Source organism: Lepidochelys olivacea (genome assembly GCF_965140295.1).
Source record: "Lepidochelys olivacea isolate rLepOli2 genome assembly, chromosome: 4".
Classification (NCBI taxonomy): domain Eukaryota; kingdom Metazoa; phylum Chordata; order Testudines; family Cheloniidae; genus Lepidochelys; species Lepidochelys olivacea.
This window is the reverse complement of record NC_140414.1, coordinates 74,139,336-74,166,592: the sequence shown is the minus strand read 5'-3', so window position 1 is coordinate 74,166,592 and position 27,257 is coordinate 74,139,336.

The following is a 27,257-nucleotide window of genomic DNA, read 5'->3' as shown; positions in this document are numbered from 1 at the left end:
TCAATAGTGACTGAAGTGGACATTTCGGGCCTCAGTCCTGAGAGATACTAAGTACCGTCAATTCCCACCATCTTCACTGGGACTTTACAGCACTCGACACCTTGCAGGATTGGTCCTACAGAATTGAGAGGCCTTGATCCGTCCAGACCCCACACAAGTGATTGTTCATGACAACTGTTCTAAATACTTAGAGCACTTGGAAGTAAATAGTAGTGATAGGTTAGAGAGTTGAGTGAAAATAGTATAAATTTTAAACAGTAATATAACTACTATATTTTGCAATGAATCTTCCCCTCTTCCCCCAAAAGCCAGAATTGGTGTATGAATATTTATTTTGGAGATGTAATGGTGAATGTTAATATACTGCCATCTAGCAATGCTAATGCACAATGAGCAGATTATTAAAATGGCTGATTGACCTGTAGTGTGTGTGTGACTGTGAAATTTCAAGGTGAAGTTTTATGCAAAATCACGAATATGTTTAAACATTTAGAAAAAACTGTAAATATTTGCAGATAATGAAATAAATGTGCATACACATGGAAACAGAACAGGCTACTCAACTGAATTTCACATATTGTTAGCATTTATTATTTGTATTGCTGTAACACCTATGAATTCTATTCACATGGACCTAATTGTCCTACATACTATGCAAAACTTATGCCAGGTTGTGATACCTTTACTCACATTGTGTAGTACCCTGCTCCACAAGCAGTCCAATTGATTTCAGCGGGACTACTCATGGTATAAACCACAATTCAATGTGAAAAAGGGCATCACAATCCTGCCTTAAGTTATCCATATTCTGTATTTATGTTTCTCGAGAGGGTTTCCTTTTTCTGTTTACAACAGAACAAAGTAAAGTCATGTTATCATCTCTCTCTAAAACCCCCAAAACAAACAGAAATGGCTCTACCTTAGACTTCTCAGTTTAATATCATAAAGATATCTGCCTGGCTATTCCCCTTTAGGATGAGCCATTGGCTTTGAAAATCTCTATAGGTTTTGTACTTCAAAAAGAAACATTTTAGATTACCATTTCTAAGATTTACCAGTACATTTCCTTAATACTCAGAAGATGCATCCCTGGAGATTAGATATGAAATAATATAACAACCCATTTTCATGTTCGTATAATTAACTCTAGTTATCAGCCCTCTACATATTTGTGACTTCCTAAAGAAAATCTCCTTCAATGGTTGAACGGTGTCCTATCATTTATCCTCTTTTTAAGCCTTTAGTCACAGACCACATGACCATTACAAACCCTTGGGCAGGAGTGACACATTCTAACCAATAGAGGGTGGTAGTGTGCATGTGTACACCGGTTCACATGCACAGATTTCTGTTTTGTCATCATTGTCAGCACAAGGTCATTTCACCCCACTGCAGAAGGCTAAAATGAGACAAAGGGAGAAATTAAGCAACTATCCAGTAGCTGAACTACTCATGCACAAAAGTGAGGTAGAAAAAGTGAGTTGGACAACAAGCATTTTATATTAATCATTTAAAAATCTTCCTAACTTTAATATGTTCATTAATCCCCTTGTATTAATTTCCATCAACTTCCAATTAAGTTGTGTAAATTGTATAGCATCCTCAATAAGCAGCTATGTAACTATTCTTCTGCAGAAGTCTTGAAAAGAAGTTTGCAGTTGCTATCTTTATTAACTTTTTACACTGGGTTGGCTCAGCAAGTTTGTGATCTCAGTTAAATCATTATTTCAAGTCTTCTGCTGGCCTTTCGAAAACTGCAGTCTATTGAACAACAGGAATGACTTTCAGAGTACATCTTAGATGCAAATGAAAAGGACAAACATCTTGGACTAACAGCCTTATCATATCAGAGCTCTCAGGGGGTCCTTACCGCATTTCTCTGAACTAGTAACAATAAGATTATTTTTTAAGTGGGGAAAAACATTGACTTACCTGAGGATAAAAGCTGAGTTGCAAGTACCCCCCCTATGTATTTTATAGTAAGTATCTGAATTGCCGTATTGCATTAAACCCGTGGTCCAGCTGGGGGCTTGATCCAAAGGCCCATGAAGTCAATAGAAAGACTCCCATTGAATTAAATGCACTGTAAATCAAGCCCTAGTTCAATGTCCTGTCTCCAAGAGCAACTCAGGCCAGATGCTTCAGAGGAAGATGCAAAACACAGCATAATAGGAATTTGTGGAGTAATCTGCCCCCTCCTCACCCAGTGAAGGGGTCATCTTAGTCTCTAACTATTAAGGATTATTTTAAACCTGAAGTGTGAGGTTATATTACTAAATAGAAGTGAGTTATTTATGGTCTATTATTGTTTCTCTTTTGTATATTATCCTTGTAACTAGTTTTATTGTTCACGTTAATGAAGGGGACACAGTCTCACTATATAAAAATCACTTTGTGGCAGACTTATCAAATGTCTGTGGTTAATTATATTCCATATAACTTTGTATATATGTATTCATAGTGATTAACTGCACTTTTATATTACATTTGAAAATGTATAAAACATCCTGTAAGAGGAAGTATTTTAATAAGAGAAAATATTAAGTTTAGCTGATTTTTAAACTAAATCAAAACATCATTCCAAATATATCATATTAAAACAAAGTCAACATATGACATTCAGTTTACTTATGATCTGGGCCAGACTGCGGCAGGACAAGTGGGAGCCAGCTGCAATTCCTCAGTCCTGGGGCCAGTATTAAATCAACCCTGGCTACAGTGTAATTTAGAGCAACCTAAGAGGAATAGCACTCTGACCGTGCCTCCTTCTCATCCTGTTGCCTCAAAGCTAGGCTGTGCTGGTTCTAATTCCTCTGTGATCTCCCTCTACACCAAAGGAATCTCCAGCTCTGAATGTAAACAGGTGAAAGGCATTTTATATTACAGGAAATATATAGTGTCTACACTCATTTGTAGGCTGAGCATCATTTCTCTTCAATCTAGCAATCCCTCAATGTATACATTTATTTTAAATATTCTCATCTGATCTGTCATGTGTATAACTCAGCTGCCAACAGCTCATCACTGTGAATGACATCAGCTTCCTAGAATAGTGCCTGCTGCTGATATTTGGACTCAGCTTGTAGCACAATTTATTACCATATATCCATTCATCCAATGTGCAGTTCCAAGGGGGTCTGTTCTAACAGATTGCATGGCAGGATCAGGGCCCTAGACTGTACTCTGGTGGACTGTTTTGTCACATAGTTTATGAATCTTTTATGCAAAAAAAGTCATGCTTTTATTTTTTTATTTTGTTTTAACAGAAATAAAGTAGTAACACAATGTTGTTTCCAGTAACATTTCCACAGCTCAGCAAAATTAATGAGCTACAGGTAATATCCTTGCCAGGCATAACAGAAAAAATGTAAGAGTATCAGCAAAGCTTTTTGTGAAGTTTTAGCATTGTCATAATTAATCAACCCAGTAAGCATGTTGGGATTAGGAAGTGCAGAGAAACAAGTGTATAAATAGGCTACAGAAGAAAATAAGGAGAATTTGTTTGTATTAAAACTGATAGTTTTTTAAGTTACTTCTGTAAAGGCCTGAATTTCTTTAAACAGTATATACACAGTACCTCCACTAGTTATATGGAAGATATTCCATTTAATCACATGATAGTAATACTAAAAGGCAAAAATGGCATAATACAACAGTCCTTTTTAAAGAAAGTGTGTAGAAACTGCACTACTTAATCAAAAAAAGTAAAGATAGAAAAATAAAATTCTAAAAATTAAGGCTATTGAAAGGAATTCTTCTCTGGCACAAAAGTAAACTGGAAGAAAAAAAGGAAAAATCCATAATGAACCAAAATTGGACTCCAGTATTACAACCATTACTGTCAGATAATACTGTAAGCAGACAGAATGTACCTGTGAATGATCAGAGTCCCCATGCTAGGGATGGAAATTCTCTAGGGCATCTAGACACATGACTCTGCAAAGAAAAAGCCATCTAGAGTAGATAAGGAAGAACAACCTTCAGTTTTGAAATCATATAAGGTGTCTATCAATTCAGTCAGGCAGTGCTTTGTTTCATACTGAGTAGGTGAGTGTCCTTGCCTCAGTACACTACTGATATGACTGACCATTGAGTCTATACTAGACATTTCTAAAATATCCATCATAGTAATATTACAACTGTATCACTTGTAGGTATGTCACAGTAAATATTGTGAATATTAGTTATTTGTATGGCTTTCGTTCCCTTCATTCCTCCAGCACTGCCAGAGCCTTGTTTTTGTACCTTTAGGACATCATGTTCCCTGGTGCTGTGCTGCTTGTTTTGTATTTTTTTTTTAAGCATCCTCCAGTAATAAACATCAAGTTGCATAGTCAAACTATGAAGCTCTAATCTCTTCCTTTAAAAGATTCCTGATCAGTTTTAGTACAATTAGTCAAGCCATTTCAGATGGTGATTGAGATGTGCATCAGACAAATATGCAGCAGTCTACTTCAGTATGAAAAATGTAAGTTGGAAGTCATGTCCATATCCCAATAAATGCATTCACATTCTTCCTATCCACCTTACATGACTTAATCTATGGCAAAAGTTCAACTTTTTTAGTATTATCTTTTCCAAAATGCTCCCCCCATGGCTGTGAGGCATGTGATACTGTTAAAACTGTTGAGCATAATGTTGCCAACACCAAGATGTCATCCTAATATATTGTAATAGTCCCTACTCAATGGGGTAAATTAAGTGCTATGATATAGACTTTTTAGAAGCTTGGTAGCTTGCCAAGTGCATCACAACTCACCCCTTTCAACAGGTACTTCAGCTACTAGGCTTTGAAGCAGAGTTCTCAGTCGTTGCACAGACAGTTCAGATGGCAGGTTTATTTATGAAGGCCAGCAGAAAGCGTATTTGCAACTCTTCCTATGGACAATAACTTAGTCAACAAAGGCTACTCAGTCCACTACAGGGCTGCAAAATTAAGATTTGTGCCTTTGGCATGGTTTTATTACATTAGTTTCCAAAGATGCCATTCTGGATCAGGGACTTGTTGTGTTGAACACATAGGAACACCGCAAAGAGTTTACAGGCTAATTTGAAACTAGATGCAACCAGTGAGTGCAACAAACAGAAGGAGGCAAGCAAGGTGGTCAAAGGGTAATACAAATAGATCATGAGCTTACAAAGATTAGCCTTACCCTATTCATCCCCCCAGTTCATAAGTACTCCTAAGCCTCTGATCCTCACCCCAAGTTGCCCTACCCCAAGTCTCCCCTCTATCCTGGTGGTGCCCAGCAATAATTGCCATGATACTCCTCTAATTTCTCCCTAACAACTGAAACCCACACCTTACTCCTATGCCCTTTTATACATGTGATCCTTCCACTCCCAGCTCCCTCTGACTCATTCTCTACAGCCCTTTTCCAGGCTTCTGTCCATCTCCTGCACAACATAATGCACCCCACACAACCCACTCTCTTTTCCTTGCCCCACTTTTTCTCCCTTCTCTCCAAATCTTATGGTCTCCTCCCCTTGCTGTAGGAGTAGGCTTATGTTTTCAAAGTGAATCATGGAAAGTGGACAAAGTGGATTGCATACAGCTGGTTTGACGCTGTCAATGGAGCAGATATTTCAATTCATAGGATGATGCTGGCAAGAATGAACTAACTAAAATAGCAGCTTATTTGGAAGAGTAATTTAACAACTAAACATAATCAGTGAATCTTTACTACCCCTTTATCCATGATGCAATTCCCACCTGTTACCAGCTTTTCCCGTTACTTTGGGGTATGTTCATTTATTAGGGTTACTCTTCTGAAGGAGGGCAGGGGTCTGTACTGCTTGTGTCACTTGTATTCTCATATGGAGCTCTACTTTTCCCTTCTGCAAGTTCCCTCCCAGTGGTGCTATCCTGCAGGACCTAGGTTCCCCAGGGCTGGGTTCGTCCAGCCCCAGAATCAGACTAACACACACACTCTAACAGAGCGGGTTCGAGAGGGTCGGATTAATCAGCACTCCCCAAACTGACCCCTTATATGTCCCTGGACTTGGCAGGCTGGGTCGAGCAGCATTTCCAAGCTGTCACCCTCAAATGTGCCTGATTCAGCACGTCTCTGTCCCCACTTTCATGTTACAATTGTTCTGGTAGTAACCCACTTGATGAACAAACCCCACAGGATTTTTGGGCACTGCAGGGATGAGGAGCGTTGCTGCAGAGCGAATGAGGAAACCAAAAAAACACCCATGAGGTGGGGAGGGAGAGAGAAAGAGCAAGAAGCAACCAGCTTAATTATGAAAGTTATTTATTGCTAGGTAATAATAATAGGATAACCAAAAACAAACAAAATAGTTAGATTTAATATAACTTAAATTTGATTATAAAAGTCACGTTTAGAAAACTATAACTGATCACAAGAGTCAGGGTCAGACAGCTATACTGAGAGACAGCTAGGTTCTCACCACTCCGTGAAACTTGAATCGATTGAGGGGGTCCCATGTGGTGTTGGTAGCTGAGGGTCCAGAGTGCTGGAGTCAGGCAGCGCCCCAGCATGATCAGTCGGAGAAGATGAAGTCCCAGTGGAACTGATGCAGATTTTGGATCCAGATATCAGAACGCTTACTTGAGCGTAAATAGGGCTTTTTGTAGAGAAACAACAATGGTTCAAGGGAGAACACTAGATTTGTTTATGTGCAAACAAGGAAGTATACCAAAGTTGTTTTGTTCAGGCTAGACAATGGGACCGGATCATTCCTGGCTTTGGGTGGTGTTCCTGGGAGAGAGCTCACAATGCAGTTAGAGAGCATCACTATTTTGGATACCAATAAAGGATTTCTTACTAAAATTGGTCTGATGATAACTACTGAGCTGGATGTGTGCAGGTGTGGGTTCATTAACATCTGGAGCAGAGATTCCCCCCATCATGCAGTGCTTCCCTGCTTCCAGAGTTCTGTGTAGTTCTTGCCTTGGAATCTCTCTTTTTCCATTCCGTATGCTAATGGAGATGCCTCCCTGTCCCATCTTCGATGCACATGAGGCTAGGGGAGTTTCCTTAATCCTGTCACCCTTATCCCAGGGTTTTTTTGTAAATCTTTCTTCTGATGCAGATTTGGTTCAAGCAGAGGCTGGCCACGGGGACTTTTTTGTGAGTCAGACAGGCTGGGTACTGTGGCCTGGTTCTTCTTATAGAACACAGAGCTACTAGGTAACACACCAGTGACCTGCTTCTAGCACCTGGTTTCCTTGGGGGGGGGAGGGGGTGAAGGAGGAGGAGAACAGGATTCATAGCTATTGTTTTTCTTGTAGTAAAATTCAAGGATCTGTAGAGCCTTACATGCACTAATTCCTTTCTGTTGGTAAGATGTCATTACTAGCCATTACATATGGGCACCGGTGCACTACTGTTTGTATGTGACTGAGTAGCATGCTGACTTTTATTTGGAAGACAATTTCTCCCAGCTGCATACCACAAATACATTCCTGTGACATGATCCCAGTGTTGAGGAAAATGCTCATAGTGTTGCCATTCCTAAGCATTCAAAAATTTAAAACCAGGCCCCAAATTCACAAGATTAATAAACTTTCTTGAATGCTTTTTGTTAGCCTTCTGGTTGGCTTCTCAAGCCTTTTGTTGCCTTCTCATTTTTGATCCTTTAAGAGGCACTTGGGGGCATATTTTCAAGTTTCTTTCTGTAAAAACTAGAAATTTGCTATTTTAAAATGAAAACAGATTCTCTTCTAGTCAGTTGACTGAGGTTAGGCACTTGGGTTTTAAGAAAAACAATAAAGATCATGAGTTGGCAACACTGCAACTTGTTAAATCTAAAAGAGATTATATTTACTGAACCACTAATAAAACACTTTAGATAATGTTCCAAACATGTATGTATTAACAGCATAGACAACATGTTAATGCTTATTTGAGACCATTGTTACGGACAGCTAGAAAAAAGTGACAATTTAATAGATGAAGTAGTTGTGTTTGCCTTGGGAGATGCTTCTAGTAAAATGAAAACAGCTCTGTATTTTGGGATTTTTTTTCTTTTAATATTAATTCTTGCTTTCCCTTCTATGAGATGGGTTATTTCCAATTTTAGTAGCAAAACTACTTCCATGGGAGTACTAGCTTCCTGCCACTTCTTCTGTTTCTCTGCTCAGTGAAAATATTCCCTACTACAATTTATATAGGAACCTCAAGTAGATAATGTCACAGGATGTGGTACAGGAAACTGTTAGTACTAGCTTCCTCTATGCTAGTCTGCTAATCTGAGCCTTTCAAAATCCAAAGGCTCTGGAACCTCCTTTCAATTTATACCCAGAATGCTATTGCAGCATGAAGAGTTCTTTTCTACCAGTGCATGCTCTTGAGCAAGACTTGAATTCAGTTCTCCCCCATTGCTTTAGCCTAAGCACTGGGCTCAAGGGTGGAGAGACAGAATTCTGAATATTTTTCCATTTGCTGATCAAACCTGGCAATCAATTATTCCCCCAGCTCTATCTATAAGTTGTATCTCTTGTACTGAATTTTTATGTATTACTTTGCGTAATACTGCAAATATTTTGACAACTCCAAAATAAATAAAATCTGGATCCATATCCTAGAAATAAGGTGTCAAAACTTTCAGGCTTTTCCAGTCCTCAAAGTATAAAATTGCTAGAGAAGTCAGAATTTTGTTTGTGATACCTCCTGTGTGTATTTACACTAGGACATTACTTATCTTACTGTTCTGCGGTGGGATGTTTATCCCACACTAGCCCAGAAAGGGTTAATGTGTCTCAGAAAACATTAAGTAACCTCATAAGCCTAAGTCTCCCTCAGGTGTGGCCTGATAGGCAAGCACCCCAGCTGAGAAGGAACAGGTGGGGCTTGTGTAAGGTCAGGAGGTGAGGGCAAAAGGAGGCTGCAGTCACTCTCTGGGCTTAGAGAGGAAAAGGAGAAAACCCAGGGGGAGAGTAGAAGCCCTGGGATCCTAGCCCTGAAAGGAAGAGTTTACTCAGAGGGCTAGTGGAGAAAGAAGCCTAATAGAGGTGGAATAGAAAGCAGCCTAGGGAAAACAGCAGCAGGGTTTAGGGATGGAGCAGACCTTGGCTACTGATTGCAGAGACTCTGGGCTAGAACCCAGAGTAGAGGATTGGTGAAGGTTCTGCCAAGTCAAGGCTATGCCACTGGTGGAGGGCTGCCAGGAATGATATCCAGTCAGCCCATGCGGTGAAACTTGGATAACCTTAATTGTGGCTTAGTCATTTGGCCAGGTCATTAAGAGGGATCACCCACATCACAGTAAGGGAGTAACCTGAGGAGAGAGAGAGACAGACAGACAGACACCACATGATGGAGGGGAGCAACCAAAGGAGGCTGAGAAAACCCCCATCACAGAATTATACAGAATTTTTGAAGCCTCAACTTGATTGGTTGAGAGCTAATCCAAAGATTAGTTGAGATGCCCCAGGGATGAATAATAAACCCCATGACATGTTCTACCAGATGGATCATCCTATATGGATGAAATGAACCATCAAAAAATTTATGCATGTGACACTCTACATTGAAAATCTCCATTACATATTAGTGCCATTCTATTGTTTCAAAAGTAACAGAAAAACAAACAAAATACACAGAGCTTTTGTGCACTGTAGTTATATTCTAAGACTGCCTGAGTTTGCTGGTCTTGTCTGAGTGCCACAGAACAGAATTCAAAAGAGCTTCCTCTTGCAACTTTAAAAAAACCCAACAAAACAGCATTTTAAGTATTATCAATACTTAAAAAGGAAACATGAAATATTATATGCGGGTTGAGGATGGTCAATGCAAAAGGAACAGCATTTCAAATATTTTGTTAAGATCATGTTTCAGAGTAGCAGCTGTGTTAGTCTGTATTCCCAAAAAGAAAAGGAGTACTTCTAGATACAGAGAACATGAAAAGGTGGAGTAAGGGGCTAATTAAGATGAGCTATTATCAGCAGGAGGAAAAAGCCCTTTTGTAGTGATAATCAAGATGGCCCATTTAGACAGTTGATAAGAAGGTGTGAGCCACTCCCAGTCCTGGGTCATTACACATATTGAATCTATTTCCCCATGTTAAGTATCCTCACACCTTCTTATCAACTTTTTCCTCCTGCTGATAATAGCTCATCTTAATTAGCCTCTTACTCCACCTTTTCATGTTCTCTGTGTGTGTGTATATATATATATATATATATATATATATATATATATATATATCTTCTTATTATATGTTCCATTCTATGCATCCGATGAAGTGGGCTGTGGCCCATGAAAGCTTATGCTCAAATAAATTTGTTAGTCTTTAAGGTACCACAAGTACTCCTATTTTTTTTCTTTAGTACTCTTAGGCTTATGTCTGACACTGTCCCCTTCACTGAGGGATCTTTAAAACCTTCTCCCCTTTTTACTCCTCACAAAAACCAGATTATGCTGCCCCTCCTTTCCTCCCAGCCAGGCTTATCGAATGCGTTTCCTTCTGCAGAAGAAGAGCAGTGCCACTGTTGACCAGAGAGAGAGAAAAGACTTGCTTCTTGTCTCTACTGGTTCATGGTAGCCAGTCCCCTAATTCACATTACTTTCTGTTTTACTGGACCCTCCACTGCTGGACAGGCCTCCTTTTCAAGTTTGAGGTTCACAGATCCGTCTATAGTTGAGTTCTCACCATTTTCAATTTTCCTCATGTGTCCTCCCAAAGGTGGCTTACACTTAAATGTTGAGTTAAAAGGTAGTACTGAAAATGTTGGTTAATTAAGGGCTTGTCTACATGGCACAAAGCAGCTTATTAGCAGGGTTTGAATTCTAAACCACACCAGTGTGTTGTGCTTTAAGTGGCCTGTGCACTAAAAATTCCCTAGTGTACCTTAATGTAGTCCTATTTCAAACAGTACTAGAGAACTTAAGTGTGTGCCAGCAGGGTCTACACAGGGCCATTAGTGCACAATACATTGGTGTGCTTTAGAATTCTTGTGCACATAGCTGTACCATGTTGACAAACCCTTATTTTTGTTCACAGATGGTGGCATAAAGCCTGTTTAAACTCCCTGAAATATGCCACAATACAGTGAATCATTTTTTCGTGCATTTTTCTATAAATTCTAGACAGATTATTTTAAATCTCTGGAAAGCAGTTATCAATTTTGCACATCCTTCTGAAGGGGGAGTGCTGACTAAGGATTTCCTCCTGAGCTATGTCTTTCCAAGTGGGTTGAGAAGAAATGAAGGCCGTCAATGAGAATGGAAAGGACTAAAAATATTCTATAAACTCTAGCCAAATCTTTGAAGTATTCAAATTTAAAGGCAAACAGATGCCATGGTGACAGGCTCAGTAAGAATCTGTCTAGAGCAGAACAGAAATGTATCAGGCTTATATATTATTTGTGAAAGATAGGGGAAGAGGGAATGGAAATTGGCTCTTCCAATGGGACGAAAAACTGCACAGGAGTGGTACTGGGAGGAAGAGAGAAAAAAAAAATCTGAGTTTACCTTCAGTTTTCCCCAAACTGACTTATTGGGAGGAAAGGAGTATTTGAACCTTTATAGAATGGACTATGGTTCAGTCACCAGAATCAGTGATCCACTAAAAACAGCACCATCCATACTTACACTCTATGCCTCTCCACTGGTTCCAAAGTCCCCTACCTGTCTGGAGGTGCAGTGCCAGGGAAGCCATATTGTCCCCCAGTATGGCCTTCAAAGGTGCCTACACAAGAAAATGTCAATACATATTCACAGTTTTACCAACCTTGACAGGGGAGTGGTAGAGGATGACTAGTGTCCCCTAGCCCAAGCTATCTTCTGCTCTTTTTACCCTATGACTGTCTGCCCATAGAGGGTAGAGAGGAGACACTATTGTGAAGACTCTTTTCCCATCCAGACAAGGGGAAATCTGCACACTCAGGGTTTGCTCCATACATAGCACTTGGAGGGAGTGATTCTCCAATAAAGGAACTTATACAAATTACTACCTCCAATAGACAGCCCGCTTCCAAGCAATTCCCTTACTATATGCCAAGCCTACCAGAATAGTTGTGTTTGCCTTTAGTTAAAGAGTAATTATACTCAACCACCAATATTTGCTTTTCACTTTATGTATTTAAGTTGATTTTTAAAGAGAAACACAATCTTGAAAGCATGTAATACACAGTGTTAGAATGACCAGCTTCCTAGTGCTGCCTGTTTTCTTGTAGCACCAGACCAGTGTTTATCAATTACATTTATTTAAATGGACATTTAGGAACCTTTGCAAAAAGTTTTATGAAACTTATATAAAGGGCTTGATCTTGAAAATCCTCCAGACACAGAATACCCATTGTAATCTTATGGTTAAGGATAAAAAATGGGAACTCAAGAGATGTCTAGGTCACAGACTTCCTGTATGACTGAGGCAAGTCACTTTCTCTGCACCTGTGTATTCTGTCTGTAAAATGAGACTATTTCCATCCATCTGAGGTTTTAGAATAAAATCCTCAGTGTATGTGAGGTGTTCTGGTACTACAGGGACAAGAACCATAGGAAAAACCTTATGCAAAAATAAAAAGGAATTGTACATACTCTTCCACACATGGAGGTTTGCAGGATTGGCTCCAACCTTATAGTTTGCATATGCTCCTAGTGTCACAGGTTCAGGGCAACTGCACTTGTATTCCCCTTCTGTGGTTCCTTGAGCTCCCAACTGTTGCCTCTCCTGGGTGGAGACCTGCATGTCACATCCTTCTGAACAGGATTTTAAGGCTACCCAGCTCCCAGCAAGCCAGACTGCCTAAAAGGGCCAAAACCTGCACTTTGCTTTCTCTGAGGGCTATGATTAGTGTTGCCCACCATTATAAGTTACCATTCAGCTCTTAAGAAAGCACATTTATTCTTAAGGTAAAAGCCTTAAAAACAATAAAATAAAACCTACATGCATGCTAAAAAACTTAAAGGTAATCTCCAACTCCAACCTAAGGCTCTGGTTGTTTTCAGTCCTTCAAACCTACAATTGGGTTTTCCCCATGGTTACAAGTTTATCCGATCTTAGATCCAGAACGGGAACAATGGCTGGGCACATTTAAAAAAAAAAAAAAAAAAAGCTAAACTACAGCTCAGGCCTTTGATCTTGGTCTTCCGTAACAAGTAAACAGACAATGACCCTCTTATCATGGCACAGCTTCAAAACGCTGCATTTTGCACAACTGCAGTTGGGGAAATTTGCATCAACTTCTCCTTGAAGGTCCCCCAGGAAATCCACTTAACACTTATTGATCCAAAAGTCCCTACTCATATGGCACATTTTCAATATAGTTTTTGGACTCCCAGGTCTCACAACTGTCACATCTCCCTCTTAGGAAGGTTACACACAATTCCAACTAACAATACATAAATGTAATACAGTAAGATCAGTTGAGGCTATTGCATGAAATTGTCATATCTGTCAGTTCAGAAAAAAAAAATTGTGCTATACTTTTTATTCCTTTTTCTGAATTTTGGTTGAGAAAGTATATTAATATATGTATTTCACTGGAAAATGTCCAAGGACTTTACATTAAGATCAAGTTGTGGTGACAAGGGGAAATGCAGAAGGAAATCTGGCTTTAATTAAGACTCAGGATATCCTCAGTAGACAGTATTTGTTTTTACTAATGGAAAATTTGGAGCATAGAAAAGTAAAGGACAAAATATTGAGCTTGGCTGCTTAAATAAATGGCCTGATTAGTAGAGAGGTGCTGAAGTACTCACTGCTCATCTGAACTTCAGTAGCAGCGCAATACCTCAGGGCAGGGGAAATCAGGCCACTTATTTAGATGCCTAACCATGGATATTAGTGCCTAAAATTAGGCACTGTGTTGGAGAATTTTGGACTAAGTGATGACCCAAAGCATCACAGAGTGAGTCAGTGGCAAAGCTGAGACAAGAACTCAGGGCTCACTCTCAGCCCTGTGCTCTAACCAGTATAAAAATTATCTTGTTTATACCATTGCTCTGCATTAAAGGATTTTAGAATATATCTGCAGAAAATATTGGATTCTTTATATCAGTGATTATAAACGCTTACATAGTCCAGTCATAAGGAACTGAATTGTCTTAACAAATCTTAATCCATTTTATAGGGTAGATTAGTATTTTCTGTTGTAAACAGACTGCTTCTGTTCCCAGACAGAAGGATGGCATCCCCTGCCGGCTGGTTCACTGGGATGCTGGAGAGTCAGCTCACTAGGGAGTCAAGTGACCAGATGGTGAGAGAGACCAGACCTTTCTAGTAGATTTCCATTCTTCATTGTTACACTCCACCTACAGTAGAAGTTGGTCCACACCAACAGTTTTCTGCTTTGCTTTCCAAGTGTAACTGATCTGTCCAGTACCATTATTCTCAAGGGTACAAATCAATTAGGACAGCTAAAAATTACAAAGTGACATCCCAGTGATTGTCCTTGGCATTGTTGGATCTGGTATCCTCATGTACTCAGCCACTTTTTTAACTTCCTCTTTACAACTGTATCTTTGGTGTATTTATGAAAGCCTCCCCCTATTTCTTCTTAATGATAGTTGTATGGAACGTTTCATCCAACAAGCTAAGTACTCACCTGCTTCCCTTCAAAGCTAACAGTAAGGCCTGCTGTAGGTCTGAGGGCTAAGATAGCTTCAGTGTATCCATACAAAATGGTTCTCTTTTCAAGGTGTTCCATGTGTCACCATTGCACAAGACAAAAAAGGCATCAAGAAAAAAAAAAAAGACAATGAATAGTTTAGAATGTCACACTTGTAACGCTGTCTACCCTTTACAGCTCAGTGTTTAACAGCTCTACTACAATTTGGAATAATGCTCAGCAATATCTTGCCCTTTTTGGGCCCCTTTAATTTCTTCTCTTGTCTAATGTAGCTATTAAGCCTCACAGCCGTTCTATGTTATTATAATATCCATTTTAATTATGGGTAACTAAGGACCACAGAGGTTAGAAGTCTTGGTTCTGTCAGTAACTTGATTCAAAAGTTGAATCCAGCTGTCCTGACTCCCAGTCTTCTGCTTTAGCCCCTATCTCACATTCCAGAGCATAGTTTCACTGAATAAGAAGCTGATAGATAAAGTTATCTGAGTGCATTGGTGAAAGAATAGCAAAAATTCTTTCCTTTCTTTTCTCTGAGTGAAGATTCACTAACTTCTAAAGTTGAAGTTTAGGTTTAAGTTGTCAGCATTTTGATTTGAAGATGACCCTGGAGAAGAAAAAAAAAGGAAAAGACAGACACCTTAATTGCATGCGTCTTCCAATTATGTTTGCACATTTCTAGATTTAACATTAGTGGGGATTACTTAGCCTAGTACTTATTCTGCATATACAGGTGGTTAGTGTAAATCAAAGATAGTTATTCAAGATAAATTAAAAGAAAATGTAAAATTGTTCTTTAATGTAGTTAAAAGAAAGAGCTTCTCATCCAGCGAGGTATGTACAACATACCTCAACAATGCCTGAAATCATGAAGACCACTACGGGCCACGTGCAGCTCTCTCATGTCTCTGGCCAGGGAATGACAATATGTCTGAACCTCATCCACCATTCAGTTAATCCACATTATCACTGATCCAAAAAGCCGCATTCCCAATATTGATCTGCTATGCAGACTTTGGAACACACTGAACCATAACAGAACAAACCATGGAAGATGCGGCTACGTGACGCATGAGTATCAAAGACTCCCCTTCATGTGACTGTAGTGAGAACATCAAAACCGTCGAACACATCATAACATAGTACCCCGACTCTGTATTCAGAGGTGAAATGGGTAATATCCACAACACTGAGGCCACCATGAAATGGCTTATGGACCTACAAGTATCTATAGAATGTTGTTCGGTAGATGCCATATGCACTGAGAGAGATTTTTAAAAACCCACATTTGTTCAGCTGATTCTACTCACAACACTTGTATTCACTTCTTTCTGAAAGAGGTAGTCAAGTGAAATAGAGCTTTCCGGTGTCTAACAAAACAGAGGAATCATATTCAAAAGCCTTAGGACAAAAAAAAAAAAAAAAAAAAACATAATGAGCCCCCTGAGTTAAACAAAAGGAATTTTTACATGCTGATGCATGAGTTCCAAGGAAAGCACAAAGGACAAAAAACAAAGCTCCGGAAGATTTTATTGAAATATGAAATTGATGAGGATGCTTTGTAACTACTATTGCAGCATAGTAAGAACACCACACAGTTCTTTATCTGCACTCACTGCAAATATAAACTAAAATAAATGTTTAAACTTGAAGCATGGTATTTTTAATACAATACTAGTAATAAAGTGTATCATTTTTCTGCCGGTGTGTGTGTCATTTTTTTGAGATTTCAGAGTTAGAGACAGCTTTAGCTCACAAACATGCTTTGAATAGATTTAGATATTGCTTCTTCACAATAAACATTATCTTCTCCAGCCTAAGTGCTTGAACCAGGGGCATGCAAAGAATCCTAATGCACCAAACAAGAGAAATTAGACTTAGGTAGCACCTATGGTCTGAAATGGATTCATTCTTCTTTGGTTTGCATACAGGCACGTTCTTATCAATGTAGGATTGTACATATTTACTCTTTTAAACAAAACAAAAGTATGAAATCCCCACTGAATCAGTGTTAAGAATAAGGCTCGGATTTTGTTTTAATTGTTTATTTAAATATTAATTTAATGCCTCAATGGGATAAGTCTTCCTTCCTCATTATTTGTAACGTCTGATAATTAAATGTCAGAAGGTGGAAACTAACATTTGCTTAGATGAAACCATGATTGATACTGAGGGCTCTGATGATTAATGTTTTATAAGGGGAATTCTCCCTTTATAAATATAGCATATCTGTTAAACCAAATATATCCACATTTCAGGGGAAATAAATGTATATGGTGCTGAACTATATGCTCCTTTAAGTCTACTTTTCCTGAAACAAACTTCATTTTCATAGAAATAGGATATGGCTAATCATATCTTTATAGTGTAACAATTATTGACTTGTTTTGGCCAAAATTTTCAAACTGATGTGGCTAAAATATGGACTTAGAAATCCATGTGTATGCACTTCAGTTCAAGGAGTCTAGTGTTCAGCATTGCTGAGCACCCACAAATCCCCTCCTTACAACGAAAGACAACAGCAAGAACTGAGATCTGTCAGGGAACCAATTGTTAATTTGCTATAAGGTTTGGAATACACAGTTCTAAATAACATGGTGTCCAAATACCTGTAAATCAAACATGGTATAAAGAATGTTGTTGATGCTGCTGACAAGTTGTATTGATATTTATTTGGATGTACCAATTTGTTTGCACAAACATGAGCAGAAGTTTGATCATTGGCAAGTCATCTAAGATAGTCATAACTAAATCACCCAAGGTAGTGTGGCCTAATAGATAGCTCATTGGACTAGGAGTTGAGAGACATGGGTTCTATTTCAGACTTTGCTGCTTAGAGACCTTCAGAACGTTCCTTTCCCTCTCTGAGTTTCATTTTCCCCATCTGCAAAGGGATAATGATGCTGACCTTCTTTGCAAAGTTCTGAGATCTGCTGATGCAAAGTGCTATACAAAAGCTAGGTATCATCTGTAAAATGAATATTAAAACAAAAAACCTTACGTCCCTCAGAAGAGTGTTGAGAGGCTGAGTTTTGCACCATATGCCTTAAAGAAGGATTTGCAGACATGACATATCAGGAAATTGAATAAGAATTATTTAAAGACATGTACATTTTGTTTTCTGGGCTTCTTCCACCATTAGAAACATGAGCTTTATTCCAAGAATAGTTATATTTTCTTCCTCATCTTCCTCTTAATTTCCAAAGTCCTATGCTATGTTTCTGACAGAGTTTGTTGCTGTGGAAATCATTGTACTGTCAGAAATTGATCATTGTTTGGGATTTCCCTACAGAATTAAATAGGGATTAGTAGATTCAAATAGAGTGGTAACACTTTAAAACTGCTGCATCTGCATGGAACTAAATACAAAGACAACCTCAGATAAATGAATCCCAGAGATTAACATGAGAGCTTTTAAAAGCTGTGTTCTTAATTGAAAAAAACATATTGGGGCTAAAACTCAAGGGTTGATATTGTCTCATTGAAGTCGCTGGGAGTTTTGTTATTGACTACATTTTAAAACAAACGTTCATCTTTATAAAAGGAAATTCAAACCAGAGCTTGTGAGCTGGTGTGATGGGATTTTCTGGCTCCTGGCACACTAGCAGACATGGGCCTACTCCACTTTTAGATAGATGGCAGCATAGCATTGAATTAGGTCTTTTGTACTTAAATGCCCACATGAAGGGCCAAGCACATGTAAAGAAGTATATGAATAAGTAGTAAGAGAAATGGGTAGGTAACAGTGGCCACAGAAAGTCAGAAACACTTTGAAGAAGGTAAGTTTGCCTGTTTCTGTAAGGAAAAAGCAGACCTGGAAGTGAATGCAAGGGGAGTGGTCAAGTGGTTATATCACCTCAGGTCATATGATCCACTCAGAAAATACCGGGGTTGAGTCAGTTCTGCCAGAAAGCAGGAGCTTCCACATTCAACAAAAATGGGGGAACCTTGGAATGTTTGGAGTTCATTTTCCATAATGTCCTACAGTTCAGATGTTTATCCCAACCTACAGAGGAGTGATCACCAACCTGTCAATCGTGATCAACCGGTCGATCCTGGAGACTCTCCCAGTTGATCGCGATCTCCTGTGGTGCAGCAGGGCTACCGCTAAGGCAGCCTCCCTGCCTGCCTCCATCGCATACTGCTCCCGGAAGCAGCCAGCACCCCCCTGCAGGTCTGGGGGGGGCAGGGGTCTCCGCATGCTGCTCCTGCCTGCAAGCACTGCCCTCACAGCTCCCATTGGCTGGGAACGGAGAACTGTGGTTAATGGAAACTGTGGGGGTGGTGCCTGCAGGGGGGGGGCAGCATGCAGAGCCACGTGCTCCCGCAGGGGCTGAAGGGGCTCATTGACCCCTTCTGGGAGCAGTGTGGGGCCAGAGCCGCCCAAGGTAGGTGCTACCCCCTTCAATGGGCAGCATTAAGACCAGGAGTAGCATGAGTAGAGCAGGCCCAGCTATGCTGAACCAGCATTTCTCTTCCACTATCCAACCTGCAGCCTCCCAGAGCCAGCCCCCCATGCCCTCTCCTGCACTCCATACCCCCTCCTGGGGCCAACACGCTATACCAGCCCTGACCCCCCAACCCTAGAGCCAGCACCCCATACCCCCTCCTACACCCCAACACTCTGCCCCAGCCTGGAACACCCCCCCTCACCTAACCCCCTGCCCCAGGCTCCGCCTGGAGCCCATACCCCCTCCCAAACCCCAACGCCTTGCCCCAGCCTGCTGAAACTGAGTGGGTGGGGGAGAAGAGCAAACAACGTCAGGGGAGGGTGCAGTGAATGGAGTGGGGCTTTGTGGTAGGGGTAGGGTAGATCCCAGGTTGCCCTTAAATTCAAAAAGTGATTTTGAGCATAAAAAGGTTGGAGACCACTGCTATAGAGGTTCAATGCAACCACCATGCCCCTCTGTCCCCACCTAATCCAATCCCACTGTCCTTGACAAGCTACTGCAAATACCCTCCCACCAACAACCTCCAGCACTGGTAGCAGGCACATCTCCACTGGAAAGGCTCAGTGTTATAAAAGCATGTTCTGAGGCAAGGTGGCAGGACCTCAGCAACTCTGAATGCATTCCCCTTAATCTCAACACATCCCTCCCAGACTAAACAGGGTGAAGATAGGCCCATGTAGTAGTCAGTATGCTACCAGAAGTCAGATCCCCTAGATAGAGCATTATAAGTGAAGACTGTGTTACTGGTCATGTTTTCAATTATTTGCTTTGTCTCTAACAAGCACAAATTGATATTAAAGTGCATTAACAATTTCTTAAATGTCCAAAACAAATTTATCAGGGTTTTGAATATACATTATGTATGACTATCAAATAATTTTATCCTCCATCAGTTCAAATCTCTCAAACAAATCTGCTAGGCATGGCCCAAAAGATATTTTGTTCCCTAAATTCAGTGCTAATGTCTTTCTTAAACCTTTTCTATGTGTCAGTCCATTAATCACTGGAACATTTCTGCTTGAGTGAAGATACACAGAATAATCCCTCAATATCAAACACTGCTAATAAATATGGCCAGAAAGAGGCAAACATGTTTTGTGCAATTTCAAACCCTGGTACATTTTTAGTTTGAAAGTTTGAGTTAAACTGAAATATTGATTGACACTTAGGCAAGGGAGAGAATAAAAAATGAAGCAGGTGGAATGAAAAAACAAAGTCTCTACATAAAGCAGAGGAGAAGGGAAGAATGTGTAAGCAGGATCTAAAGGAGCTCTCCCCTGAGAGCTAGTGAGGAGCTGGGGAGGGTAAAAGGCTTCAGGACCAGACTGTGTATACATGATCACACCCACTCTGCCTAGGTAAAAACAGATAGAACTGTGGTGCTAAAGTGACCAATTGTGGCTGACACTGGGTTACAAATCACTTTAGTATTGAATGAAGTGGTAAATGAAATGTTATCATCTGTATAGTATGAGTAAAGGGCAGTAGAACTGTGCTAGCCTATCCTGATTGAAGTGGCCCAAGCACATGCCGCTTCCTATAATCATTGCTGCTGCTCTTCCCTGGGCCACTTCTCACATAGTCCCTTCCACTTCACCCTTACCTCAGAGTTGAAGATCTCAACTCCTCTCCTTCCTCACCCTTCTGGTCCCAGCCAGCAACTGAGGTGCTCAGGCCCTGCAGCTCCTTTCAACTAGGACTGCTGCACTCTGATTGGCTGCTTCCCTGTAGCCTCTCTAGGCTGGCTTAGAAGACCCACCTTCACTGCTCTTTTTCTGGAGCGGGGTGTGGTAAGACCACGAGGCCTCCAGCAGGGGACCTCAAAGGGCCTAGTACACCCATCACAATGCTCTATATAGTCTACAGCCAGACCATTTGGGCCAGCCTAACTTTTGGAGATAGGGATAGAAAAACAATCACAAGTTTCTCTTTAACTAGAAAAGGATTTATTTAAATATAAAATCACCTTGGGGGAAGAATTGGGTTTAAAATTCCTTGAAAATAAGGTTGGCTAACTTCAACTAGTCTAGCAAAGCTAAAAAACTGTAGACTCAGATTCTATGATGTTCACTCATCCTTACTGATAATTGTCCAGTCCCTTCCTACTGTCTTCATGGACTAAAAAAAGAAAATAAACTAAGAGGAATTGTAGAAGTTTAAGACACATGGACAAACTTTGTTCTTGGTCAGCTTGGTGTAAATCTGGAATGACCCCAAGAGACTTTCTAGTAATTAATCTGTCAATCATCCAATCTGCTTGTCTAGCTAGGAATGTACAATGTGTTCATCGCTGTCCTCTCTGAGTGCCTAAGAGTTATATCTACGTAACCAGTGACTGAATTTGATTCAAAGTCCATTAATATTGAACACATTTCAACAGGGCTATTTTTAAACTTAATTATTCTAATTTCTATAAGGTAGATGCACATTTAGTCTGTGCCCTTCCACTACTAGCTTGTAGCACACACACTGACTCTTATCACTGCTGTCTTTTAAAATTTTCTTTTTCAGTGGACCTATCCGAAGCCTGTTGAAGTCAATAGATTGACATCAGTGGTTTAAGTCAGGCCTTTTCTCCTTCCCTGCAACTTTCAGATAGCTTTGTTTCAGTTTAACAAGCTACAACAGCATCTATATTTCGCATGGGGGCATTTTTAAAAAATCATTTAAAAAAGTTGAGCTGTGGACCTAGGGAGATGAAGAAAGGGAATAGAGAAGGGAAGAGAGAGATGGTGAAGGGAAAAGGGAAGCCTGAATGACTGAGTATGTGAAAAAAACAAACATTGTCCCTTCAGAACTAAGATGGAAAAGAGCACATACCAAACAGTAATGCCAGAGGCTACTGGCTGCAAAACTTTTACAAAACTGATAAGCATTATAATGTGAGAAGAATTCACATTTATAACCCATTGTTTTCCATTTGCCCATGTTATATAGTTGCTTAAAAATTGAATTGGCTTGTGGGTATTTAGAAGGTTTTATGAGGATTGCTTATCTTTTAGACATTAAGCTACTGACTTGTATGCATATTGGGGGGGGGGGGGAAGGAGGAGGAAATCAGACAAACCTTTCCAAGTAATTAGTTATGCATAAGATAAGGATAAGTTGTTTTCTACAGCTGCATACTGAACCTCTTTTTTGATTTGAGATTCAAATTAACTCATAAATATTGAAATTATAAGCTTAAGGAAATGGTGTTTTTTGATGCATGGCCTATTTTAAAGAATTAGTTCAATGACGAAATTGCAGCAATAGTGTTGCCATTCTACTAGGCAGGAATGCTGTTATTCTAATAGTATCTTGACCATATTAATAAAAAAGCCCATATTATGACTATCATGCTACTGTATGGTATTGCCTTAAGCCTATTACTGTATATTTCAGAAAAGCTCATTGTTATAAATATTTTCCTATGTGTTGTCTATTGTGTTGCAGTTGTAAATCATCTAACATCAGTCATCTTGGAATATTTCCCAGATCTGTAACCTGAGATACATGGTAATGGTTTTGAATGTGTTAGCCCTGTTATACCACTGGATGTGAAATAAATTCTGTACTTGAGTCCTACTTCTTGGAGGTCAGAACCTTTGCTTTCCTCTTTGTGTGCTTCGAGACCTCCGTTCTTCATGACAATGAATGTTTCTCTTTCTACTGACTAGATTATGCCCCTCCCCCCGCATAATTATGTCTTTTGGGTGAAACTGACTCCCCGGAGTAATCAGGCATTCTGTGCAGAATTTTGCTGAGATTGGTGTGGGTGTGCAGAATCCAACTAACACACAGACCTTTTGCACCCTCTGTGTAGAAATTCTAGTTTACTGAATTTGTGTAAGTATGGATCCAGCAATAGAGTTGAATGGAGGTTGACAATTCGGTTTCATGGCAATGTAAAAGGTTTTGAAATTTGGTTTCACAGAATCATAGAAATGTAGAACTGAAAGGGACCTTGAGAGGTCATCTTAATCCAGCCCTTTGTGCGGAAGCAGGACCAAGTATACTTGGACCATACCTGAAAGGTGTTTCTCCAACCTGTTCTTAAAAATCTCCAGTGACAGAGATTCCACTACCTCCCTGGGCAGCCTATTCCATTGCTTAACTATCCTTATAGTTAGAAAGTTTTCATAATATCTAATCTAAATTTCTCTTGCTGCAGATTAAGTCTATTACTTCTTGTCCTACCTTCAGTGGATATGGAGAACAATTGATCACATTGTCTTTACAGCAGCTCTTCACATGTTTAAAGACTTATCAGATTGCCCCTAGCCTTGGGTTCTCAAGGCTAAATATGCCCAGTTTTTTTAACCTTTACTCAGTGGCGTAGCTAGATGTAGCAAACAGGGGCAGCGGACATAAAAAAAGGTGCCACCCGCTTGTACTCACCGGGTGGCGCTCCGGGTCCTCAGCGGCACTGAAGGCCCCCGCTACCAAAATAGGGGGGTGGGGGAGCGATAGCTCAGTGGTTTGAGCATGGGCCTGCTAAACCCAGGGTTGTGAGTTCAATCCTTGAAGGGGCCATTTAGGGATCGGGGCAAAAATTGGGGATTGGTCCTGCTTTGAGCAGGGGGTTGGACTAGATGATCTCCTGAGGTCCCTTCCAACCCTGATATTCTATGATTCTATGAAAATGCCGCTGAGGACCCGGAGCGAGTGAAGGCCCCCGCTGCCGAGGAGCCGGAGCACCGCCGGGTGAGTAAAAATTTTAAAAGGCACCTATAAATTAAAAAGGCACCACTTGTTCTCAGAGACACCCCTCTTCCCCCCTGCCGGCTACGCTGCTGCCTTTACTCATAGGTCAGGTTTTCTAAACCTTTGATCATTTTTGTTGCTCTCCTCTGGACTCTTTCCAATTTGTCCACATCTTTCTGGAGGTGTGGCTCCCAAAACAGGCCACAGTACTCCAGTGGTGGCCTCACTAGTGGTCTTCCATATGGCAATGATCTTCCATATGGCACTTTTGTTAATACAACCCAGAATGAGATTAGCCTTTTTCACAACAGCATCACATTTTTGTGTCATATTCAATTCGTGATCCATTAGAACCCCCAGATCCTTTCAGCTGTACTATCACCTAGGCATTTTGTAGTTGTGCATTTGATTTTTAACTTTCTATGTGAAGTACTTTGCACTTGTCTTTATTGAATTTCATCTTGCTGAATTCAGATCAATTCTCCAATTTATCAAGATCATTTTAATTTCTAATCCTAAATGCTTGCAACCCCTCCCAGCTTGGCGTCATGCGTGCATTCTATAATCACACTCTGCAATCCAGTATCCAAGTCATTCATGAAAATATTGAATAGTACCTGACTCAGGAAAGACAAAAGATAGTATAGAGGAAACCCAGAGGACCCCTATAGGACTTTAAACTCCATGTTCCAATGAAGTGATGCATTGGGTCTTGCATGTATACTCTGTATCAGAGTGAATTTCACTCTTACAGCCAAATTAACTTTCAATTGCTGCTTATGTTATCATTGCCTTTTGTAAGATCCTTTGTTAAAATTTTGTAGAACCTGTAGCAGTGTAGCACAATGACCTATGACATGTACTAAATTTTATTATGTGTCAGACCACAGAAATGAGACAGCTATGCTCTGCCATGACCTCCTTTTATCAATTTTCTAATACTTTCATTTCAGGATAACTTCAGCTTTCTGACACTGTGAATGAATGGATTCTGAGGGATGAATCTTTCTGACATGGTCCTGCTATTTGATTTCATATCAAGCTGCCTCATTGTAGCTTTTTTTTTTTTTTAAATCTGCAGTATGCAAACTTAACTGCCAATGTTGCTTTCTAATGGGTACAGGCTTTCAGCCACTAAGGTTTAAAATCTTTTACCTCTGAGTGGATGAGTCAGGCTTGGTCTAAAATAGAAAATTAGGTCAGGTCTTTGAAAAATCCACACCTCTGTGTGGCGTAGTTAAGCCAGCCTCTGTTCCTGTATAGACAGCACTAAATCGACAGAAGAATTCTTCTTTCGACCAAGCTACTGCCTTTAGAGTAGGTGGATTACCTATGCAGAAGGTAGTGGCTACAATGAAGAGCCACAGCTGTGCTGCTGTAACATTTATATAGCTATGAAGTGTTGACAAGCCCTCAGTCACATTTCACTCTTCTGACCTAATTCTGCACATTCTCTATTGTGTGCTGTTATCCTGCTGCAGTGAAGTTTGTTTATAGAGATGTACCACAAATCATAGCAGAGCAAATGAACATAGTTAACAGTAAAATATTATTCCTTAAGACCCTTCCATCATTTCCTCTTTCTTATCACTTTGTGCTGAATTGATTGATCTTTCTCCCTGCGTTAAAAATCAGCTCCTCGGTTAGCACTTTCTTTTATCACTATTGAATACTGTCAGCACCTGACTAATGTTATTACACCTGATGCAGAGGGTGATTAAAATACAGTGTTTTATGATGGTCCCTGGAAAAATAACCCACAGTACATTCCAACTTGTACTAGTTAGATACTGATAGAATTGTAACTCACATAAAATTGATTCAATAGATTCTTTCCATCCTGAGAATATTAAACTCCAGCATCCTGTTAATATTGACCTGGTTTTAAAATTGCTTTAATGACTTATAAAGAAGTCATCAAGCTGGGAACAGTGTCTGAGCTGTTTTATGGAATCACAGAGTCACATGTATTACATAGATCATCTAGTGCAGGGTTGTTCCCTGCAATATAGTTTCTATTGTTCATGTAGCCTAATAATTGATTAGGAACTTCCAAGACCAGTCTAAACTATAAGCTAAAGGACCATGTGCCAACTCAGGTGGAGAACAAATAGGCATATTAGGGGTGCACCAGGCTTCCCTCTTCACAAGCAGCCATTTTTGGTGCCTGGCTCAGAGGTGGCTATACCATGCCTCCTCCCCACAACTTTTGGGGGTGGCAGTTGCCTCTGAGGATTCTAACAGGAGGTCATCCTTATGCTCATGGCATTGCAGAAACTTCATCTGTGCCTGGCTCCATTCACAGATTGCTCCTTGCAACCTTCTGCTCACTATTTTATGTATCCCCTTGATGACTGGGTATAATTTGGCCCTAAAAAGCCAGGTATTTATTTTAAGTGTTGATCAAAGCTTTTACTAACTGTTATTTGAAATAAATCTCTCACCAAAACTTCAGTTTTAGGTACTTTGGATTTACACTGTTATAACTGATGTCAGAATTTGTCTCTTTACATGCAGTGACAGACCTTCCTTTTGTGTTGGAAATGGCCCAACTTGATTATCATACACATTGTAAGGAGAGTGATCACTTTAGATAAGCTATTACCAGCAGGAGAGTGGGGTGGGGGGAGGTATTTTTTCATGCTTTGTGTGTATAAAAAGATCTTCTACACTTTCCACAGTATGCATCCGATGAAGTGAGCTGTAGCTCACGAAAGCTCGTGCTCAAATAAATTGGTTAGTCTCTAAGGTGCCACAAGTACTCCTTTTCTTTTTGCGAATACAGACTAAGACGGCTGTTACTCTGAAAGCAGGCCTTCCTTTAGTTAACGGGTGGCTTCACATTCTGGCAGTAGCTCTTCTCTCCATGACACAAATAATTTGGTGGACCTTGATCTTGGTCTTTTTCAGGGGCAGTCACAGAGTAGCCAGATTTCCCCCAAATACTGCTTCAATTTTCCTCTCTCCTCAGGGGTGAATAAAATGTCCACACCACTGTGATCTTTCCCAATGATCCCTTTGTTTTAAAATTGAAAAGGCAATCTGAGGCATCGTATACCAAAGGCACCAAAATCACAGAGAACTCAAGGTCGTTCCCATGAGGCGAGTCAGCACTGTTGTATTTTTCTTGGCGATTTTCCCATCCAGATATGAAATTGTCTTGACCCTAGACTGATCAAATACTGACCACACTCCAACCTGCCTCTGTAAGCATGTCTGATCACATCACAGCCCAATGGGAAATGGATGCAATTTTTCGTGATAGTAGCTCTGATAAAAACCAGATTGGTCTTCAGGTATACCATTTCACTTTTAGCTTTGTTCATTTTCTCTGTAATAATTTGTGAATCAGCTCAATAAACATGCTTCAGTTAGGCACAGAACAGGAAATGTGGAAAGATCAAGCAGAAGACAGAATGTAGCTGAAGATACTCTGCGCAACAGGAGTGATAGCTTTTGACTCTTGGTGGCTGGAAGCCTGCCCACATCAGAAAGCAATGTATTGTCAGTTTGATTTGCATATTGCAAATTAAAAATCACAAGCTAAAATGAACCAGCCAGATATGAAAACAACTAGCAGG